At 45.7% G+C, this 21,298-nt stretch overlaps 1 long non-coding RNA gene across 1 annotated transcript in view; it reads left to right on the plus strand.

The window, feature by feature from the left end:
• Positions 1-21,298, plus strand: part of LOC116282632 (uncharacterized) — an 85,398-nt gene that overhangs the window by 41,971 nt on the left and 22,129 nt on the right. The window contains exons 4-10 of the long non-coding RNA XR_012073608.1: positions 3,896-3,988; positions 4,702-4,785; positions 5,914-6,040; positions 7,364-7,955; positions 14,789-14,998; positions 15,174-15,424; positions 16,688-16,791. This is a non-coding gene — a long non-coding RNA (uncharacterized lncRNA). The remainder of the gene's footprint in view (positions 1-3,895; positions 3,989-4,701; positions 4,786-5,913; positions 6,041-7,363; positions 7,956-14,788; positions 14,999-15,173; positions 15,425-16,687; positions 16,792-21,298) is intronic.

Below are 21,298 nucleotides of genomic sequence, written 5' to 3' on the forward strand. Positions count from 1 at the left end.
GAAATTCCCTCTTAGGACTGCTTTTGCTTCATCCCATAGATTTTTTGTGGTTGTGTTTTCATTGTCATTTGTCTCAAGGTACTTTTTAATTTCCTCTTTGATTTCATCATTGACTTTTTCTTTTTTTAAGCATGTTGTTTAGTCTCCACAAGTTCATTTTTCTCTCATTCTTCTTTCTGTGGTTGATTTCTAGTTTCATACTTTGTGGTCAGAAAAGATGTTTGAAATAAGTTTTGGCCTCTTAAATTTGTTGAGGCTTGTTTTGTGACCTAGTATGGGGTCATCCCAAGAGACTGTCCCATGTGCATTTGAAAATGCGAATTCTGGGGGTTTTTTGGATGTAGTGCCTGGTAGATATCAATTATTGCCAACTGTTCTGTCACTTAGGATCTCTGTTGCTTATTGATTTTCTGTCTGGAGGATCTTTCCATTGATGTCAGCAGGATGTTAAAGTTGTATGCTATTGTATTCCTCTCAGTTTCTCCCTTTATGTCTGTTAGTATTTGTTTTATATGTTTAGGTGCTCCTATATTGGGTACATACATGTTAATGGGTATAATATCCTCTTCTTCTACGGATCCCTTTATCATTATATAGTGTCCTTCTTTGTCTTCCTTTATGGACTTTGATTTAAAGTCTATTTTTGTCTTATGTGCATATTGCTATCCCTGCTTTCTTGTCTCCATTTGCATGGAATATCTTTTTCCATTCTCCCACTTTCAACCTATGTGTGTCTTTCAGCATAAAGTGAGACTGTTGTAGGCAACATGTTGAAGGTTCTTTTTTTTTCATCCAATCTGCCACTCTGTGTCTTTAGATTGAGACATGTAGCCCATTGACATTTAAAGTTATTATTGAGTATGTATTTATTGCCATTTTAAGCCTTGTTTTCCAGTTGACTTTGTAGTTCTTCTTTTTGTTTTTCCTTTTGTAGTTTGATGGTTTTCTTTTGTATTATGCTTGAGTTCCTTCCTTTTTAGTTTTTGTGACTTTATTGTATTTTTTTGGTTTGTAGTTACCCTGATTTCCAAGTATGTTAATGCATAACTAGATCTACTTTCTTTAGAATGATAATCATACAAGTTCAAAAACATTCTAAAGGATCTGTGTTTTTTACTCCCCTCTCAGTGTCCTATTTTATACCTTTATTTTATCCTTTTGCTGTTCATTGTAGTTACAATCTATTTCACAAAAAATTTTGGATTGTTTTTAATCTATGTAGCAGCTTAAGTGATCTTCAATTCTTTTACATTGTTTTTCCTTTTCCTATAGATTCTTTCTCTTTTCCATTTAGAGAAGACCTTTCAATACTTCTTTTAGATTAGGTTTAGTATTGCTGCATTCTTTTAGTTTTTGCTTATGTGAGAAATTCTTAGTTTCTCCTCCTATTCTAAATGGTAATATTTCTGGGTAGAGTGTCCTAGGTTGCAGGTTTTACCCCTTTCAGGACTTTGAATTTATCATGCCACTTCCTTCTGGCAAGCAAAGTTTCTGTAGAGAAATCAACTTATGAGGGGAGGTTTCCCTTGTAACTGACTCTTTGTTTTTCCTCTTGCTGCCTTTAGAATCCTCTCTTTATCTTTAACTTTGGCCATTTTAATTATGCTTTGGGTTTTGGTCTGTTTGGGTTGACCTTGTTTCAAACCTTTTGTGCTTCCTGTACTTGGGTATCTGTTTCCTTCTTTAGGTTTGCAAAGTTTTCAGACATAATTTTTTTCAAATACATTTTTTAGCCCTTTTTCTTTCTTCTGCTTCTGGAACCACTATTATGCATATGTTGGCACACATTATATTATCCTATAGTTCTTGGATGTTGCTTTCATTTTTTTTATTTCTTTTTCTGTGTGCTGTTCTGATTGAGTAATTTCCATCATTCTATCTTCCAGTTCACTTATTCATTCTTCTGCATTATTTAGTCTGCTATTCATTGCTTGTAGGTTGGTTTTAATCTCAGCAATTGAGTTGTGTGGTTTTGATTGGTTCCTTTTTATAGTTTCTGGTTACTTGTTAAAGTAATCTGCATTTCTATCAATAATCTTTCTTAATTCCTTTAGCATTTTCACTACCTCCTTTTTGAACTTGGGATCTGGTAGAGTGGAGTGGTCTTTTCATTGTTCTTCTAGGAGATTTCTCTTGGTCTTTTAATTGGGAATAGTTCCTCTGCTTTTTCATTTTACTTAAGTTTCTCTAACTCTATGAATTTAAGAGAGACAATTATCTACTGTGGTCTTGAAGGGGTGTTTTTATGTGGGAGCATCCCTGTATAGACTGCACGAGTCCAATACTTTTGGCCGAGGGCTGTTTTTGGTATGAATGCCAGCCATGTCTTTTCTCAGAGTGTGCTAGCCATTGTCCCCTTGATTGGGGTGGGGGCTGGTGATTGGTGTTGTGATTAGAGCATTCACTGTATGTTGGTCTGGGCCTCCTCTTTGCTCTGTGGCTGTCACAACCTTGTCAGACACAGGGTCTGTTCCCCAGTTGTTGGAGTAGAAGCCCCCACATTTGGCTCTCAGCTGCGGCGTGAGGTAAGTGGGACTGGAGCCCTCCCGCTGGGAAAGGAACTGCTGCATATTCCTCCCCAGGGGCTGCACACAGGGGATGTGCGATTCTGTGTTACACCACCCACCACCCTGTTTGTGGGCCAACAAAGTCCATTGCTCCTGGACCTGTCCCTGAACTCAGCTCCAATGTCAGCCCCACCCCCAATGCATGAGCCCTCACAAAGCCCACCACAGCTGGGTGTCCCACCATGAGCATGCTGACAGTGGAGGTCTTATGGGAGACCCGCGTCCCACCCTGCGTGTGCTGATGATGGGATTCCTATGGGGGATCTGTGCCTCATCCTCCACACATTAACAATGGTGGCCTGGACCACACTCCAGGCCCTCAGGGTATCTTCATGCAACTGAACTTCTTCTAGGATCTATCTGCTAAAACATACTAGCAGCACATATTTTGGGCTGGAAAGTGTGATGACATGGTAGCTGTAAGTACCAGTCTCTCTCTGCCCTGATTGCCAGCAAGCTAGCACCTGCACACTCCTCTCAGGGTCCAGGCCCTCCAGCACACCATCTGCCCTGTGGGACCTCCCAGCCAGTGAAAGGGTTTCCAGGGCAAGAGAAACTTTCTTCCTTCACAGTTCTCCCTGAGCCACAGGTTCTGTTCCAATTCCTTTTATTTTTTCATCTTATTTGGTTATGTGGAGATTTTTCTTGCAGCTTTGTTTATATAAGAGATCTGCCAGCTTTCGGTTGGTTTTCTGTGAGAATTATTCCACATGTAGATGTATTTTTGATGTGTTTGTTGGGGGAGGTGAGCTCCACATCTTACTCTGCTATCTTGATCTCTGCCCTCTGAAAGTTTTTTTTTTAATTGAGCAAGAAGCTGTACACCAGAAATTGATACTACACTGTAAACTGACTATACTTCAAAAAAATTAAAACATAACCAGAACAATTATCCAAGATATGTAAGGCTTTTTTATTTAATAATAGTTTGATTCACAGAAGAGTTGTAGCGAGAGTACAGAGTTCCCCTATACCCTTTACCCTGCTTCCCTCATGTTCATGTCTTACATAACTAGGGTCCATTTATCAAAACTGAGAGATTAATGTGAGGACACACTATTAACTAAATTATAGACTTTATTTGGATTTCACTAATGTTCTTTTTTGTTCCAGCATCCAATCCAGGAGACTGCATCATTATGTCTCCTCAGTGTCCTACTGTCTGTGACAATTTTCCAGAGCCTGCTGCTCTAAATCTTGGGTTCTCAGCCCTGCCTGTCCACTAGAATCACCTTGGAAGCCTTTGAAAAGCACCAAGATCAGAGGCACTCACCAGTTACATCAGAATTGCTGGGTGTGATGGGACTAATATCCTTTTTATCCCTAAGGCTCCAAGTGGTCTTGAGTGCAGTTGGCCGGAGTTGAGATACGCTGCTCATAAAGTATCAGAATTTCTACTCTCCCAGCCAGAGTTCTTCTTGGTACGAGCAAATGACTATTTCTAACTTAATTTTTAATGACACATGAATGTTTAAGTACATTTCTTACATAGCGCTTACTAGTGCTTTATAACTGTTTGATCACATCAGAACATTGCAGACAAAGGTTAAGTCTCTTTCAATTATCCCTCAGTGATAGTCTCTTCCCCTTCTCCAGGGACACAGACACTTAGCTTTGTGACTTCGGCTTGTACCATGACAGACCTTTCCTATGATTTTTCATCAAAACATTAGGAAACACGTTGGTACTGTATGTTTATAGTTTTAAATAGTATCATATTATATGTAACATTCTGCAGTATGTTTTTTCACTTGCTGTGTCTTAGAGATTTATCCACATTGTGACATGTAAGTCTAGCTCATTCATTTTAATAGTCTCATAGGATACTGTGGCATGAAAATACAATAACATTTATTTACGGACATTTAATTTTGTCTCAGTGTTTGCTCTCGCAAGCTCTGCTGTCATTTGCATCCTTAGGTATGTCACAGAGCGCTCCTTACAGGGTAGCATTTATGTCAATAATCATAACACCATCCGGTTTCCAGTATGTTTCTGTGTAAAAGAATGAATATCTAGAAGTAGAAGTGCTAGACCTCAAAGGTGGGGGAGTCTGCATGCTTTGTTTTAGTTGATACTATCTTATGCCCATCCTAACCAGCTTTCCCAATTGATTCTCAATTTATCCTTCCAGAAGCAGTGTATGAGAGTACCAGTTTTCTGAACATCATTGCCAATACTTGATTTATCAAACTGTTCAATGCTTGCCAACAAAGAGGTAATAAATGTTACCTCATTCTTTCAATTTGCATCTAGTGACTGTTGTAATAGAACTATAAAACAGCAGAGTTGAGAGAGACTTCATTGATCACAGAGTCCAACCTCTCTGTTTAAAGAGGTTTTTTTTTTTAATTGTGTAAGTGATACATGAACAGATTATCATGGTAAAAGTCTACAATAAAAGTGCAACATATTGAGTAAAAAAAAGTCCTCCTCTGACCCCCTCGCTGAGAGGTGAACTGATGTTAATAGCTGGTATAGCATGATGGCTCATTTACTGCATGTGCGCATGCATATGCAAATGCACATAAAATATAATGGGGGGTGGTGGTGTTTTATGTAAAAGGGCTATAGCTCTGTGTGTTTTTCTGTAGTTATTACTTTCTCATAACAATTTATCTTAGAAATTGTTCCATATCAGCACACATATCTCCATTTTTAACTGCTGCATAATTTTCTATAGTATAAGGGTATATTCATTATTTATTGCTGTATAACAAATTAACAACCCCCAAATTTGGCAGCTTAAAACAATACACATTAATCATCTCACACAGTTCTAAGGTGAGGAAACTGGGAACAACTTTTCCTGGCAGTCCTGGATCAGGGTCTTTTATGAGGTTGCAGGCAAACTGTGGCCTGGGCTACGGTCAACTAAAGACTTGACCGAGGGTCAAAGATTGGCATATAAGGTGTCTCACTTACATGGGTGTTGGCAAGAAGACTCAGTCCTCTCTGCATGGGGCTTTCTACAGGGCTGCCTACAAGGCAGCTTCCCCAGTGATGAGAAAGAGGGAGAGAACCCAGGAAGGAAGCTGCTGTCTATTTATAGGCCGAGCTGAAGAATGGCATGCCATCACTCTGCCATGTGCTGTTGGCAGTTGGTCATGCATAACAACCCTGGTTTGATGGGAGAGGACTACACCTGGGACAATGCCGGGAGGTGGGGTCATTGAGGGCCAACTTGGAGGCCGGCTTCCACCCGGGGTTACCCTGGGTGTCTTCAGGTTTTCCCGAGCATGTGCAGCACTGCCATGAACACCCCTGGGCACGCTTCTCGATGCACCTGTCCTTCTCTCCTTGTCAGAGAAGTAGAAGTATTGCATCCTTTTTCATTTTCAAACAGGGAAATTGAAACCAGAGAAGAGTGACTTCTCCAAGGTAACACTGCTAATCCCCTGCAAGCCCAGGATTACAACTCCAGTCACCTGCCTTCCAGTCCAGTCCATCTCCAGAGCCATTCTGTGGGCAAGGTAAATACAGGCTGAGATTTCAGCACAGAACCTGAGATGAAGCCTGGCCGGTAACTGTCAACAGTCAGTACCCAGAATACCCACAAACACATAACGGCTGATCTTCCTTTGTAGGTGCTAAATATACGTCCCTGCACTCAAAGGCTAGGTGAGCCAGTGTGTGAACGCCTAGTCTTCCTGGATTAAAAAGAAGCTGATGGACACAAGGAATCCTTTCTGTGCCATAATTAACAGACACACTGGAGTCAGACAGACCTGTGTTTGAATCCTGCCTCTAGCTCTGTGACTGTGGGCCAGCCACATAATTCCCCTGCTTTTTCATCTATAAAATGGAAATGAGCAGAGGACCTCCTGCAAGGGGTTGTTCTGAGGATTACATGTGCTGTTATACACGATGCTCCAGCACAGGGTCTGGGCTATCCCAGCTAGGAGCTCCCTGGGCTGCTGGATTCTGTGTCCTTCCTGGTTGACCCACTTCAGTTATCCATCAAGCTTCCTGAATGAATGAACTCCATTTGCTAAAAATAGAGGATGCCTATAGAGCCCATTTTATTCCATTTTCCCACCTTCTGATTCTCTGCTGTTTACATGGACCATTATTGTGTGGCCTGTGTTTCCTGCTACGAACTATCCAGATTTCTGATGAATGGGTGCACAGAAAGTATAGAGCCCTCTGAGGGCTGCCCCTCAAGGGCAGGGGAGGATTTTGCCTAGCCTGAGTCCTCCTCACCTCTGTGACTGTAGCTCCAGCACAGTGCCCAGCACTTTAGAAGTATCTGGAATGAATTAATTAGTTAATGAAAAGAGATCAATTTAACCAAGTCTGGTGAAATGGGATTCAGCACAAAGGGCATCTTTGGGACATCAGATAATGGCCTAGATTCTGATTTTAAATGTTCAGAGGATTGGGGGATGAGGAATAACTTTGAGTTCCCAGATGTCTAGCAGAAGAAAGGATAGGGTAGAGTGGGACAAGAGGGAAGAAGGGCAAGTTGGGGGTTAATTTTCTGCGTGGTCATTTTAAGGTGCCCTCGGGACCTCCACAGTAGACATCATCTATGGGTGGAGCTTGTGAGAGACCATGACTTTTCACCAGCTCATCAGCAAGTGGGCCTTTGACTGCAGACCAGTGGATTTCTTTGAACTTCAGGAAAGGATTTCTGGGACTCCTACTGTTCTTTAGTATCTAAAGGCCACACAAGGTGTCTGGCTAGAGCCAGACAAGGACAGAGATGTATAGATATAAAGGGGGAGTGACAAGTGTTTCAGCAAGTGATTCCCAAGGCCGAAACCAGAAAGATGCAAGCATCCTCTCTCTTTCAGAATCCTGAAAGGTCCAATGACACCCTCATAGGGAACACCAGAGTTTGGCTTCCCAGCCCTACCACCAGCCCCAGCACTGCCTCCACAGCCCTGAGGAAGACCCAACTCCTGGAGGGAGACTGGCTTACTGGCTTCAGTGGCAAAGACTCATTTCACTTGGGAAGCCATAGGGAGCTGGATGGACCCCTCAGTTGCCCCTGCTGGTCCAGAGGGAGGTGCAGCCCGGAGGGACCTGGGTGGGCAGGGCAGGGCTCCGGGGTACCCATGCGGTGCTAGGGCTCAGCAGGGCCACGAGGCCACTCCTGGAGAGGCTTTGCAGGGCACACCAAGCACTAACCTTGACAAGCAAAGGCGTGGACTGGCCAGTGCTCACACAGCACTCTCCTTCCAAACCCCTTTGCTTTTCTTCCTCAGGAAGCTTTCTGTTGAAAGAAATGTTCTGCCTGTGATCAAACGGATGCATATTTATTTACTTTCCCTTCCTCCGAGGCCTGCACCAGCCCAGACAGGTCAAAGAGCAGGATTCCAAGCAGTTGAGATGGTCTCTGGAGAAGCCTGGAATTTCCCTGTGACACAGAAGTGGCAGAAAGAGGTAGGGTCTCCAGGCAGCCAGGGCCAGGGGTCACCGGCACCCCAGGTTCCCTTGGTATGTGGGGCACCTCTCAGGGTGGGAAGGGTCCCCCATCTGTTGGGTGAACCTGGCCATTGGTTCCTGAATCTCTGCTTGCAAGGAACCTGAGGGACTCATGTCCCAGGAACACCGAATCATCACAGAGCATTTACATCCAAAATCCATTTTCCTTCAGAACAGTGCCCAGGATGGAGTAAGTGAAGGTGAGCCTCTACACATTGGTAAATCTGTGATTTGTCTGTACGATAACTGGGCCTTTAGAACTGACAAGGGGATTTCCTATGTGATTCTCGCAGGAGAGCTCTGCAGAGTTCCTGGAAAATCCCCTATCAGACACTGCCAGGAAACAGGGCTTCCCCAGAAGTGACAGTGGTAGACAACCATTCCAAAAAGACCCTGGGCTCCTCGTCTGAAACACAGGAAATTAGGAAAGGTGACTCTGTAAGGCTGTAAGCTTGGTATTTCCCAGGAAGATGCTCTAAAGTGATCTCAAACTCAGTGTATCAACACAGACAAGATGACACTGCAGTTATCTGTTTAGCTGCCTCGTTCTTCCTGTAAGCTGTGCACTCCTAAGGGCAAGGACCAGTTTGTAGTCATCCTCCAGTGCCTGGCACGTAGCAGACCCATGAGACATGAGGGTGAATGAGCAACTGGACTGACCAGCTGAGATGGAAGTGTTGATTCTCTCCAGCTGTGAACCTCTCACCTGTCTCCTCAGCTGGGTTGCAAGCTCCCTGGGAGCTAGGAATAGATCTTTTCTTCACACAGTCTCCAAGCAGGGCTGCACTCAGGATGCACTCGTGTGCCCAGGCAAGTTGTTAAAGTATTGAAATACTTCTGTACGGTTGCTGCCTAAGCTCCAGAGAGGCCCCCACCCCCAGATGCCCAGCACCTCCCCCAGAGCCCCACCCCACCATCTGGCTGCTCTAGGGTGACGCCTGACCTGGCAGGGCCTCTGAGACTCAGCTCCAGCTCTGTGGCTGCATCCTTCTGATGGGCCGGTATATCGTCGTGACCTTGTTAGGTGTCTGAGTGATGCACCAGCCCGATGCAGGTGATAGGGATGCAACAGACGCTTGGAAAGCACTGCTTGTTACCTGACAATTGATATACATGGGCTCTGGTCTCCCAGCGGACTGAGGCAGTGCTCAGACACTGCTCAGTGGGCAGTGTCTGCTACCTGATGCCAAGAAGATACGTTTATGGGGTCAGTGGCTGGACAGCAGAAGGCCTTCCAAGGACACCTGCAGGTGAAGAAAAATAGAGACTTGCTGTCCTTGCTGCTGCCATCCCTGTCAACCCATCCGTTTGTCCATCCAGCCACTGTTTGGGGACCACACTTCGGGCACATCAGCTCCAGGAAGGCCAGAGAGCAGGTCATGCAGCACAACGAGCAGTGCCGGAGGATGGGCAGGGGCAGCAGGAAGAGGTCAAACTTGGTGCCAGGGGGCCGGTCTGAGCCCCAGCCCCCTGCTCAGCTAGCCTGGCGACGGTACTCTCGGAGCCTGTGCTTCCCCTTCTGCGCTAGGGGCGGAGCTAACCTGCCTTCTGGCTTGCTGTGAGGCCCAGTGCATGGAACAAAGGCTCTGATCTGGGACCACAGTTGGGGCTTGCCCTCCTGATGGACTCTTATTTGGCTAAATCAAGACTTTAAAAATGACAGAGTGGTTACACAGGTATGCCTTGTTTGCAAAGATGCACTGAGCTGTATACTTAAGTATGCTCTTCGATATGGAACCTAGTTATGATTAAAAAAAGTTAAATATTATCAGTAAAAAAATGGAGATGCTAAAACAAATAGCTGAGCAAAATCTAGGATTTTAGTCCTAGAAACAGTTCCTCAGATAGGTCACTTTTTTTTTAACATTTTTTTATTGAGTAATAGTCATTTTACAATGTTGTGTCAAATTCCAGTGTAGAGCACAATTTTTCAGTTATACATGAACATACATATATTCATTGTCACATTTTTTTTCACTGTAAGCTACCACAAGGTCTTATATACATTTCCCTGTGCTGTACAGTATAATCTTGTTTATCTATTCTGCGTATGCCTATCAGTATCTACAAATTTTGAAATCCCAGTCTATCCCTTCCCACCCCCCACCCCCTTGGCAACCACAAGTTTGTATTCTATGTCTATGAGTCTGTTTCTGTTTTGTATTTATGTTCTTTTTTTTTTTTTTTTTAGATTCCACATATGTGTGATCTCATATGGTATTTTTCTTTCTCTTTCTGGCTTACTTCACTTAGATAGGTCACTTTCAATTGTGAATTACCTCTTTCAACACGGGGCGGGAAGGCATAGAAACAGTCCTGGGTACACTTTTCACCCTGAAACTAAGTGTTTAATTGGTGCATTACAGCAACAGCAAAGCTGTAAGTCTGAGTGAGGATCAGCAGAGATGGGGATCAGGTGAGGCAGGGGCTTGTTCAGTAAGCCTTGAGCAGAGGAACCTGGCAGAGTCAACGCCAAGTCAGATGGGGTTAACTGCACAGAAATTGCTGCAGGTTAAAAAGGAAGGGGAAGGTGATGCAGTTCTTTCCGCACACCCAGAGGTGGGTCTTGGTAACTGGATCTAATGATTGATCATTTTATTTCTGATCTAGGAAATGCTGCAATGTTGACCTTCAAGGTAGAGAAATCTGTTTAGGACACAGTGAAATAGCTGCAGTCCCAGCCACAGTGGGATTGCTGGGGCTTCCTGAGTGCAGGAAGGGCGGGGTGGGAGGTGGTTTCAGGCCTTGATAGTTTGAAAGGACGGGGGCAAGGGGCTGGAGGACTTTCCATTTCACATCTGCTTCTTCCCGCTTCAGAAGTGTTCATGTTCTTCCCATCTTGGCTGGTGCCCCGACAGGGCTCCCAGGCCTGGCACAGGGGAAGGCAGTGAGTCCCCAGGATCACCAAAGATGTGTTCCCATGAGCTTATTTGAAACCAGGCTGTTTGGAACTGAGTGTATGTCCCATGCAAACAGTGCTGAGTTCCCAGCCGGTCCACCAAGTTTATCACATCCACCCTTATACCCTTGAGGTTCTAATAGCTCACCACCATGCTGCTTCTCATTCAGTGGGCAGTGGGGGAATGGGCTAAGCTCTGCTCACCAGTGTCCGTTCAGCACACAGCTGCTAAGCACCTGCTCTGGGCCAGGGCCTTATTGGGAAAAAAACACAGAAATGGGCCCTCTACCTCAAGGGTCTTCATCTAGGGCAGAACTCAGAACAGGTGCCAAATACCTCCACCCTGAGACCAAAAGTGGTCCTATTAGGAGAGGTGTGTGTTGAGCACAAAGGGGATCCTAGGTGGGAGGTAGTGGGTGGTTACAGCCAAATGGGATAGAAGCAGAGAACCTAGGCAGGAGGGCACAGGGGGATTTGGAGGAGGGGCTGGGGTGAAAAGCGGCAGGGGCAGGGGGTTCATTCCAGGCAAGGATCAGTGTAAGTGAAGGTAGGATGGGCTTTTTCACCAGGCTGGGAGAGGACACAGGCACTGCAGGCACGGGGCCAGGGCAAGGCTATGAGCTGGGTGAGGAGGCCTTTGTAGGCAGCCAGGCAGTGGTGGGCAGAGATGAACACCAGAGCCTCCCAGGACACCTCTTGTTCCTGAAGCCTGGATGCCCTAAGGCAGGCAGAGGTGGAATCCTCCAGACACCTTCTCTTTGCAACTCACCCAGCTCCTCCCCAGGTAGATGAGCCCAGGGCCCGGTTGGGCCTGGGCCACACCTGTCTACATGGGAAAAGCGGAGGTGGACCCAAGAGACAGCCTTCCCCACTACCGGGGAGAGGAGGTGCGAGTCTCCATCAGCTCCTCAGGAGGCCTTCCCACCTGGGACCTCAAAGAGGACCCCTCCTCTCAGGGGGAAAATCTTCAGATCACTGGATTCCTGCCACCACCAATATTGTGCAGACATCAGTACACAATCCCCCATGTCACCCGTCTGCTCCTGGCAGAGCTCTTTCTGGAGCAGCTGAAACAATGTATGGAACTTTCTGTGCTTTCCCAGGGAAGTCAGAATTCAGAGCCAGCCGGCCCATCCCTTGTGGGTTCGTTCTTCTGGATACCAAATTGAAGGGGGATGGAGGGCAGCAGAAAGAGGTCTCATTAAAGCAAAAAGAGATGAGATCACTCATATGGAATCGAAAAAAAAGAAAAGTAAAAAGAAGACACTAAGGAACTTATCTACAAAATGGGAGCAGACTCACAGACATAGTAAACAAACTTATAGTTGCCAGGAGGAGAAGGGGTAGGAAGGGATAAATTGGGAGTCTGAGATGTGCAAATACTAACTACTATATATAAAATAGATAAAAACAAATTTCTTCTATGTAGTACAGGGAACTATATTCAATATCTTGTAGTAACCTATAATGAAAAAGAATATGAAAACAAAAACAAATACATGTATGTATTTGAAACACTATGATGTATGCCAGAAATTGACACACTATACTTCAATTTAAAAAAAGAAAAAGAAAAATGGAACCAACCAGGAAAAAAAAAAAGGAATGAAATGAGCTGGAGACAAAGCCTGCAGGCAGCCAGGGGCCTGCCCTGCTGTAGCAGCTGAGGCTTGTTGGTCCCAATAGCTGTTCTCTCCTGTTCCATGGGATATTTAGCTAAGAACATGGCCACTCAGAATAAAGACTACATTTCCCAGCATTTCTTATAGTAAATATGGCCATGTGACGAAGATCTAGTCAATAGGTAAGTGCCACTTCGGGGCCTTTTTTTTTTTTTTTTAAAGGGAAGGGATATACCTTTCTCCTTTTCTTGTCCTCCTTGATGTCTGGAATGTGGGTTTAATGGCTAGAACTGGAGCAGCCATTTTGGACCATGAGGTAGTCTTGGGTCAGAAGCAATATATAGAAGAGCAACAAGGCAGAAGAATACTATGTGTTCTTGACCCCATGGAGCTGCTATGCTGGCAGTATAGGCCCCCTACCTCTGGATAGTTCTATGAAAAGAAAGAGGTTTGTATTTTGCTTAAGCCATTTGCTATTTTGGATTTCTCTGGTACTAACAGTCAAACCTAATATTACAGTATTTTTAAGGTGCAAATCCAGCCTTCAAGAAACACGCCTAGAGCCCCCAGCTCTAAACCAATCTCTCCTTCGCATGCCCCGCCATTGTAACATTGGTCATTATGGATAGGGAAGCACAGATAGGACTTTCAAAGTCCTTTCACATGCATTTTTAAACATTCATTTCCTGTTTTCCACACAACAAAGTTTTGTAGGTATTATTGCCAGCATCCCGCAGGTAAGGAAGTGGCGGCTCAGAGGCGTAAATGGTGTTCTGGTTTGGCAACACTCTTCAGCTTTATATAAATTATTGATGCCAGTGTCCATCTCCCCTCCTGCCTGTGATCTTCTCTGGCCTAGCGGGAGCTGATTCAACTCTGATTCCCTCCGGGGCTGGTGCTGAGGGCCCCACCCACAGCAGGTGCTCTGTCAATTTGTGCCAAATTGATTTCCTGTAAGTGCAGCAAGTTCTCCATCTGAGGATATTGATTTCCTCTAAACTGCATTTCTCTGTTTGACATTCTCCAAGAAAGGGAGAAAAACTCAAAGGAGAGAAAAAAGCTTGGTCCTTTTGGGTGAGTCTTTGGCTGCAGAGGGCCGGGTGGCCAGGGCTTGGCAGTTCATAAAGGGGCCTGCTCTAGGGTGTCACAGGACCCAGAGCAAACTACCAGGGAGCCAGAGCTGGGGCTGAGAGAGGAAAGTGTGGTGAGGGGGGGCCTCTGAAGCTGGGGCCTCGGCAAGGGTGGGGAGGCAAAGAAAGGAGCTGGTTTCATAGCCAGTTGGCTTTTGCAAGTATTATTTCATGGGACCTCACAGCTCTGGGGGACTGGAGAGCAAACATGGTGGGGGATACACGCCTCACCCTCAACTTCAGTCCTGCTATCTTCCCAAATGCTTCTAAGTATGAGTATGGAGGGATGTGAAAATGCTTGAAACACGGGCCACGCCACAAATGAAAAAGAGAAAGGCTTGCCTATTAATTTTTGTTTGTTTGTTAACTTCAGCCCACAACTTCCTCAAAGACAACTCCCAGGACTGCGGCATCAAAATGCTTTTGCACATGAACTTTTTTCTTCGGTTTCTCCTTTATGGTGTTTCAGCAGGATTATTGCAAACGCACTCACTCCACTAGACTCCCCGCCCCCAGCCCTCCCCACTTGAAAGAGCCTTCCCCTCTGCAGCCAGAGGGCCCTTTCTGAAACTCCAACTGGGCCTTCACTCCCCTCCATCGAACTCTTTTCCGTGGCTCTCCAGTACTCAGAGCAGGCTCTCAGCCCAAACTACACAGCAGAATCACCTGGGAACTTTAAAAATACATTGACGCTCATGCCCCAATGAGATCAATTAAATCAGAATGGGAGGGTGGGAGGCAGACTTTAATTATTTTTAAAAGCTCCAGGTAATTCAAATATAGAGCCACTGGTCTGAAGGGTAAAGAGAGAGAAAGCTCCTCTTTATAGTAAAATGCCAGCTAATAAACTCAGAAGGAATTAGAGAAAATACCATTTGCAACCACTGTTAGAATAATTCACGCAAGCAAGTCATCGGATGCAAAAACCCTTGGATAAGAGACTATTTGGGTACAGAATATCACACAGTCCCCAAGTAATCCCCCATCCGCAGAGTGTGAGGGGGTTGTAACAGTCGTGCTCAGCACGTGGTCCCCGGGGCAGCAGCAGCACCACCTGGAGCAAATTCTCTGGCCCACTCCGGACCTGACGAATCAGAAACTCCAGAGCTCCAATTCCAGAAATGCTTTAAAACCCTCCAGGTGATTCGAGTTTGAGAACCACTGCTCTCGAGGACTTCTGGGTTGGGCACCACGATGGGCTGCTCAGACCCCCTTTAGAAGAAAGGATTCATCCCTGTTGCTGAGAGCACAGCCAGAAGACGCCTCCACTCTCTTCCCCGTGCGGCTGGGCCGGGCTGAAGAGACCTGCTGGCAGCGAGGGCTCACCCACCTCTCGGTGTCCCACAGTAGGTGAGTGATCAACTTCAGGGTGTAAATGTCTGGCCCGTCACCCCAACACAGGACAATACTGAAGCCTCGCCACCCCCTCCACCCCCACCGCTCCAGACCCCAGGCCCTCGGAGTCAGCTGAAACTCCAGCTTCTTCCTTTAACACAGTCCTGCTTCTGGCTCTTCCCTCTCACAGGTGTGGATCCTACCAGCTCCCTCCAGTACACACCCCGTTTGCTGATCTTCATCCCAAGCACACTTCCCAGAGAGCCTAGCCTTGAGCAGCAGCCTTGGAGGGCTCGCTCTGGCCCTGAGTTGTCTTCAGCAGAGCCGTCTTCATTCTCTGCCTGTATCGCTCACTCACTGTGTGCAGAGCCTGGTGCTGAGAACTCCAGGTGCCTTATTCTGTTCAGTTTTCAAGGCCACCCCGGGATCTCCGTCTCACAGGTGAGGCTCAGAGAGGTTATGGTGGAGGGTCAGGGCTGGTCCGTCTGAAGCCAGTGTCACTCTTCTATCTACCAAGCTTCCATCTACTCACCCTTCTGTCTCTCAGGGATCAGGGTTGGGGTGAGGGTGTACAGGGACCAGGAGCAGGGTCCCAGAAACTCGTCGACACACTCAAGGAAGTGCTGGGCTGACCCCAGGCTTCCCAGAGTAACCCCAGAGCCAGCAACTGGGGGACACAGCCCCTGTTCTCAAGGAACAGTCTTGAGGAAAAGAAAGCACAGGGATGTCTCTAAGACTGCTTCTGAGTGCCAGGAACGAGAAAGGGGAGGGAGTGCAGAGAGGGCAGTGGGAGAGCTGGGGGAGACTTCAGGTGGGAGGTGAGGTGGAGGATACCAGGCAGAAATGGAGGAGAACCAAATACTTGGTGAGCCTGGAGTGCAAGGTGGCAGCCAGGCCACAGAGCAGCTGCAGACCAGAGATAGGGGCAGTTGCCCTTGGGGGCTGAATACGGGAGCCTCATGGCTGGGGAGGGCTTGCCCAGGCCCAGAAGGCAACGCAACAGCTGCAGCACATGCCCAGAAAGTGAGAAAGAGCACAAGCCAAGTCCAGGTCTGTCTAACCTCCTGGGAGATGCCCAGTGGGGAGCGAAGGTCAAGAGGTCAGAACCAGACACTCTGGACACATCTCAACTCTGCCACTTGCTGCCTGTGAGGCTTTAGGTCAGTAACTTAACATCATTAAACCTTCTATTTTTCATCTGTTAAATTGATGCAATATGATCTCCTTTCAGAGTCTTTCATTAGGTTTAAATAACATGGTAGATATAAAAAGCACCTGGAACAGAGGAGACCCACAATGTTTGTTCCATCCAGTCCCACTTTACCCTGTGGCCAGTGACTTGGAAATAAACATGAAATGACCATAATTACTCCTGGAATCAGGTAGATCATGCTAAAGGGACCCCCTACCCATCCTTGAAGATACTCCAAAACAACAATTCTTTAAAAAGGATTCTGTCATGAAATAAATTTGAGATGTCTTAGAATGAAAACAAACATAGTTCTCTCCTGCAGGACTTCTCAGAGCCTCTAATATGTACACAAGAGCATTGTGACTCTCCAAGAAAGGGATCCAGTGTGGGTATAGGGCTTTCCAAACATTTTGCCCCAAAAATCTTTTGACTTCTGATTACAAAATCTTTTTTTAATAGCCATTAATGTGTTCTGAGAGATGCTGATCTAAGCTCACTCTGTTACTTTACAGATAGAAAACAGAGGCCCGGAGGGGTGAATTAACATACCAGTGTCACAGAGAAACAGCTGGGATGAGAACCCAGCCCTCCAGCATTTCAAGGAGCCCGGAAAATGGTAAGAGGTATTTCCTGACGTTCTTGAGCAAGATGGGGTGGGGGTGAGTGCTTGTGAGTAAACGTGCCCAGTGTTGCTTCTCCAGGGGAATCGGGTACATGCCACCCCGCTGCCATTCATACCTCTCATTGGGGAGTCCCAGGTTATGCTGCACCCTTCATATTCTGTTGCACCAGCGTCTGCCTTAGTTTTGTTTGTTTTATCAGCCATTTCTGTATGATCTGAGCTGTGTTCCTAGCTCTTCCCTCAGCCTAGCTGCGGCAGAGGCTCCATGGAAATAAGAAGTGTGTCAGTGAGGAGTGTGCTGTCAACCCCCAGCACTGGGGTGCGGTGGGCAGAGAACGGGCAGGGGACAGCTTGACAATAAGGCCATATACAAGCATAAAAGGATAAAAAGTACCCTCTTCCCTCTGCATGAAAGGCTTTCCTTCTCTTAGCAATATCGGTGGAGATATCTCACTTCTAAAGCAAGCCGTTTGTTCTCCATGCTTGGACGAGACTGAGCAGGTTGGTGATACTTTTCAGCTAAGAACAGACAACTGGCAGCTAGAGTCAGCCCTTCCTCATGTTGCTCTGCTCTTTGTGCCCTGGGAATGTGGTCTTTAGGCTCCAGTGACTGGCAGAAAGCGGGGAGGGGCCTTCCAGCCAGCCGGCCACACAGCCAACCCACCCACCAGCCACGTACCCATTCATCCATCTGTATATCTCACGGGAACACGCGAAGAATTGTAGAAGCAGTGATGTACTGGTATATGTTTAACCACTGGCAATCTGTGGGGAAAAGCCCAGCTTTGTGGTGGTTGCCAGTTTCTCGGGGTCTAAATATTCCCACTGTGGTTTAATTCAAGCTACCAACATGATGTCACCAATGCAGAGTCAAGAAAGATGCCCAGTAGCGTGCTTTTGGATGGTATTTCCACCGTACAGATACAGATAACCTCAACAGCATAAAGAACTGTAAAATGGTGTCATATAATTAGGAAGTGATAAGTTTTGAGTATTGGTTATTTTTGCTTTTAAGATAATTTAATTGAAAGTTTATAGTTTAATCTTTAATGATGGTTATATTTAACAACCTAAAAGGTGGTTCTAATGCATGGTGTACATGCGTGGCATGGGGGCCTGGGGGCCCCCACACCAAAAAACAATTCTCCAGACACCACCTGGGTGTTTTAACTCAATTCCAACACTCTACTCAGAGGTAGCATCAGATCCCCCAGGTTAAGGGCTCAGTCTCACAAGAATGCCCCTCCTCAACTTTAGATGCCAGTCACAAATCCAGATTGTCACCTGTGCTTGTGACCAACCAGCTATAGATCAGAGGTTCCCATGACCCCTCTTCTTGGATTCAGCTAATTTGCTAGAGCGGTTCATAGAATTCAGAGAAACATTTTACTTGCTAGAGTACCAGTTTATTATTAAAGGATTGTAACTCAGGACCAACCAGATGGAAGATGTACTTAGGGCGACCTACGTGGGAAGGGCTCCCAGGCTCTCTCCCCAGGTGTGCCATTCTACCTGAATCTCCACGTGTTCAGCCAGAAAGCTCTCCAAACTCCATCCTTTTGGGGTTTTGTGGAGGCTTCATATATAGGCGTTTGATTAAATCATTGGCCTTTGGTGATTGATTCAACCTTCAGCCCCCCTCTTCCCTCCCCAGGGGTAGAAAGATGGGAGAGGCTGCACTGAAAATTCCAGCCTCCAATCATGGGGTGGTTTCTTCTGGGAACCAGCCCCCGTCCTCAGGTGACCTGGGGGCATCCCAAAAGTCACCTGATTAACATAACGAAAAACACCTTGATCTCTGCCACTTGAGGGTTTAGAAGCTCTGAGTTAGAAACAGGGCAACGTATTTCTTATTACAAATCACAATGTTACACAACCAGATTGCAAAATCCCTGACAAATTGACAGTCAGCTCTCGCAAGCTGGTCTGAGCCAGCTCCAGCACAAATTCGATTTGGGGCAGAGGGGAGAAAGTTGTTCTCTACTGAGGGTAGGCGATGAGATGGGATTGCTAGTGATATGACAGCCAAAGGTTTTAAATCTATACTAGGGGGAGAAGGCCAGGCTGATTTAGCTGAGTCTGAATTATACAGTTTAAAAAGCCATCTTTAATTCTACTGCATTCATATACCATAAAGAATAACTTTCTCCCAACTTTATTTTCCAGAGCCACAGCATTCAGCTACCATTCCCTCCTCCTCCTCTTGGCTCCTCTGGTCCCTTCCCTCTTCTTGTTTCCCACCCATCCCAGTCCCCAGCACTGAGTGCTAACTGTGCCGCCTCCTCAGATTAGCATCTAAATGTCGGAGTGTTCATGGCCTGGTCCTGGGCCCTCACAGCCTTGCTGTTTACATCCTTCCTAAGGATTTCAATCAGTCCTGAGACTTTAAACATCCTGTCTTTGCCATGAGTTCTTATTTTTGTCAAAGCATTGCATGCAAATCATTTCTTAAAGTCAAACGGTGCTAAAAACTTCTCTTAAAAACCTGCAGTATCTTGTCTACCCTTCCTCATAAGTCCTCAGAAACTATTTCTTTCAGTGCCTCTAGCTTCTTCCCACTATTTCCCTCCATATTTCTAAACAATATGCATCTTGCTAGCTTTTGATGATCAATTTTATATAATGTCTGTTAACGTCTGATAGTAAATAAGGATTTAAAGTATTTGACATCCCTTTCGCTCTGTCGGCTGAAAAACAAATGGACAACGTGGAAATAGTGAGCAAAGTTTTATTTGGGGCAAATTGAGGACTCTAGCCCATGTGACGGCCTCTCAGATAGCTCTGAGGAGCTGCTCTGAAGAGGTGGGGAGGGAGGTCAGTACTACGTATGTTTTTGGTGAAGGAGGTACGTGCAATCAAGCACACATTTTGGCAGAGAGTTGCTGCTAGTCACGAGGAGCAGATGTCTCCCTTAATGACTTTTAGTGCTTATTTAGTGCTTTAGATAGGAGAAGATGCGAGAAATTGGGCTCATAAAATTTTCTCCTGAAAATATCTGTCTAAAGTCCTGTTCTGCCAGTTATTCCCAGAGCACAGAGTGCCTCATTCCCGATCTCCACCCTGAACTCCTTTCAGGATGTGTTGCAAGTCAGCGCCTGCAGTGGCTAGTGACTTCTTTCTTACAGAACCAGATGGCGAGGGACAGTTTTTATTTGGCACCTCCCTCCTTATGTGTGAGTTTTAAGGAAATCTGTAATAGTATCTTATTTATATCAATATGTTAATATCATTCACTGTTAGGTCAAATGAATGTATTTTCTTCCTTCAGTCAAATGAAAATGATTAACTCCAGGAAAAAAAAAAGTTTTAGTTCTCTTTATCTGGCTTGATCTTCCTACACCACCTCAGGCCTAGCAATACAATTTTTTGATCAAATAAGTCACTGTTATTTCATGAGTTCTATTTTCCCGCCAGACCCCTTGGACCTCCTGTTCCAAATGATACTCTGGGCGTGCTGTGCAGCTGGGCTCCCTGCCCCCCTCGGCTGGATCGGACCCCACCTGCCTGGCTCCTGTGCCTTCGCCTTTCTTTGGGGGACGTTTTCCCCCAAAGCTTCCTGTGAGAGATGCGTGGGAGGCAAATGTTCTGATTTTTTGTGTCTGAAAATGTCTTTGTTCCATCTTCACACTTGACTGGAAGTTTTTCGGATTTTTCTCTTTATCTCTGGCATTCTTAAATTTCATATTGATTGCAGTGATATGGGCTTTCTTGCAGTGTATGGACAGGGCATTATGTCCTCCGGTTCTGGGAAATTATTTCTTCTATTTTCTTACGTGTCTTATTTATTTCTTTGGTAATATCCTTCCTCCTTCTTTCTCTAGTTTCTTTCTAGAACTCCTATTGAACCTCTGAAATGAACTAATTAAAAAAAAACTTTACTGTTTTCCACCTTTGTCTCCTCCCTCTCCCATTTTCTGGAGATGTCCCCAAAATTTATCATCCAACTCTGTTATTAAATTTATTTTGGCTATCATTTCTGATTTCTAAGAGTATGCTATGATCTCCACCTGTTCCTTTTCTTTATAGCTTCTATTTGTGTCTCATGGATTCAATTCCATCTCATCTTTCTGAGGACATCATTTATTTTGACATCTTCTTTATCTGGGTATTATCTGCTGCTTCTGGGTGCCTTTTTCTGATTGTTTTGATATAAAGTTCTGTGTCGGAGGCTCTCCTCAAATATTTGATGGAACTTAACTGTGCCTTTGTGTTCAAGTGTTGTAGGAAACCCTGGGACACACGTAGGATTAGGAGACTGGTGAGCTTCCTTATGGGGTGATCATAGTCTGGTATTTTCACCCAGGTCCCCCAAAGTCAGCAGTGACAGGTATTCCCGGGCAGTTCAGTTTCTCCAGAGAATAGAAAGCTGCTCCTCCGACCGCCTGCCCGAGGGTAGATGCCTAGCTTCTGGGGGAGAGGCTGGGGCAGAGGCTGGGGCAGGCTCACCTGCCAGGTTGCAGATTCTTGCTTAATCTGTTGTTCTTAGGGCTTCGTTGCTGCG

This window comes from Vicugna pacos, chromosome 1 (assembly GCF_048564905.1).
Source record: "Vicugna pacos chromosome 1, VicPac4, whole genome shotgun sequence".
In the NCBI taxonomy this organism is placed as follows: domain Eukaryota; kingdom Metazoa; phylum Chordata; class Mammalia; order Artiodactyla; family Camelidae; genus Vicugna; species Vicugna pacos.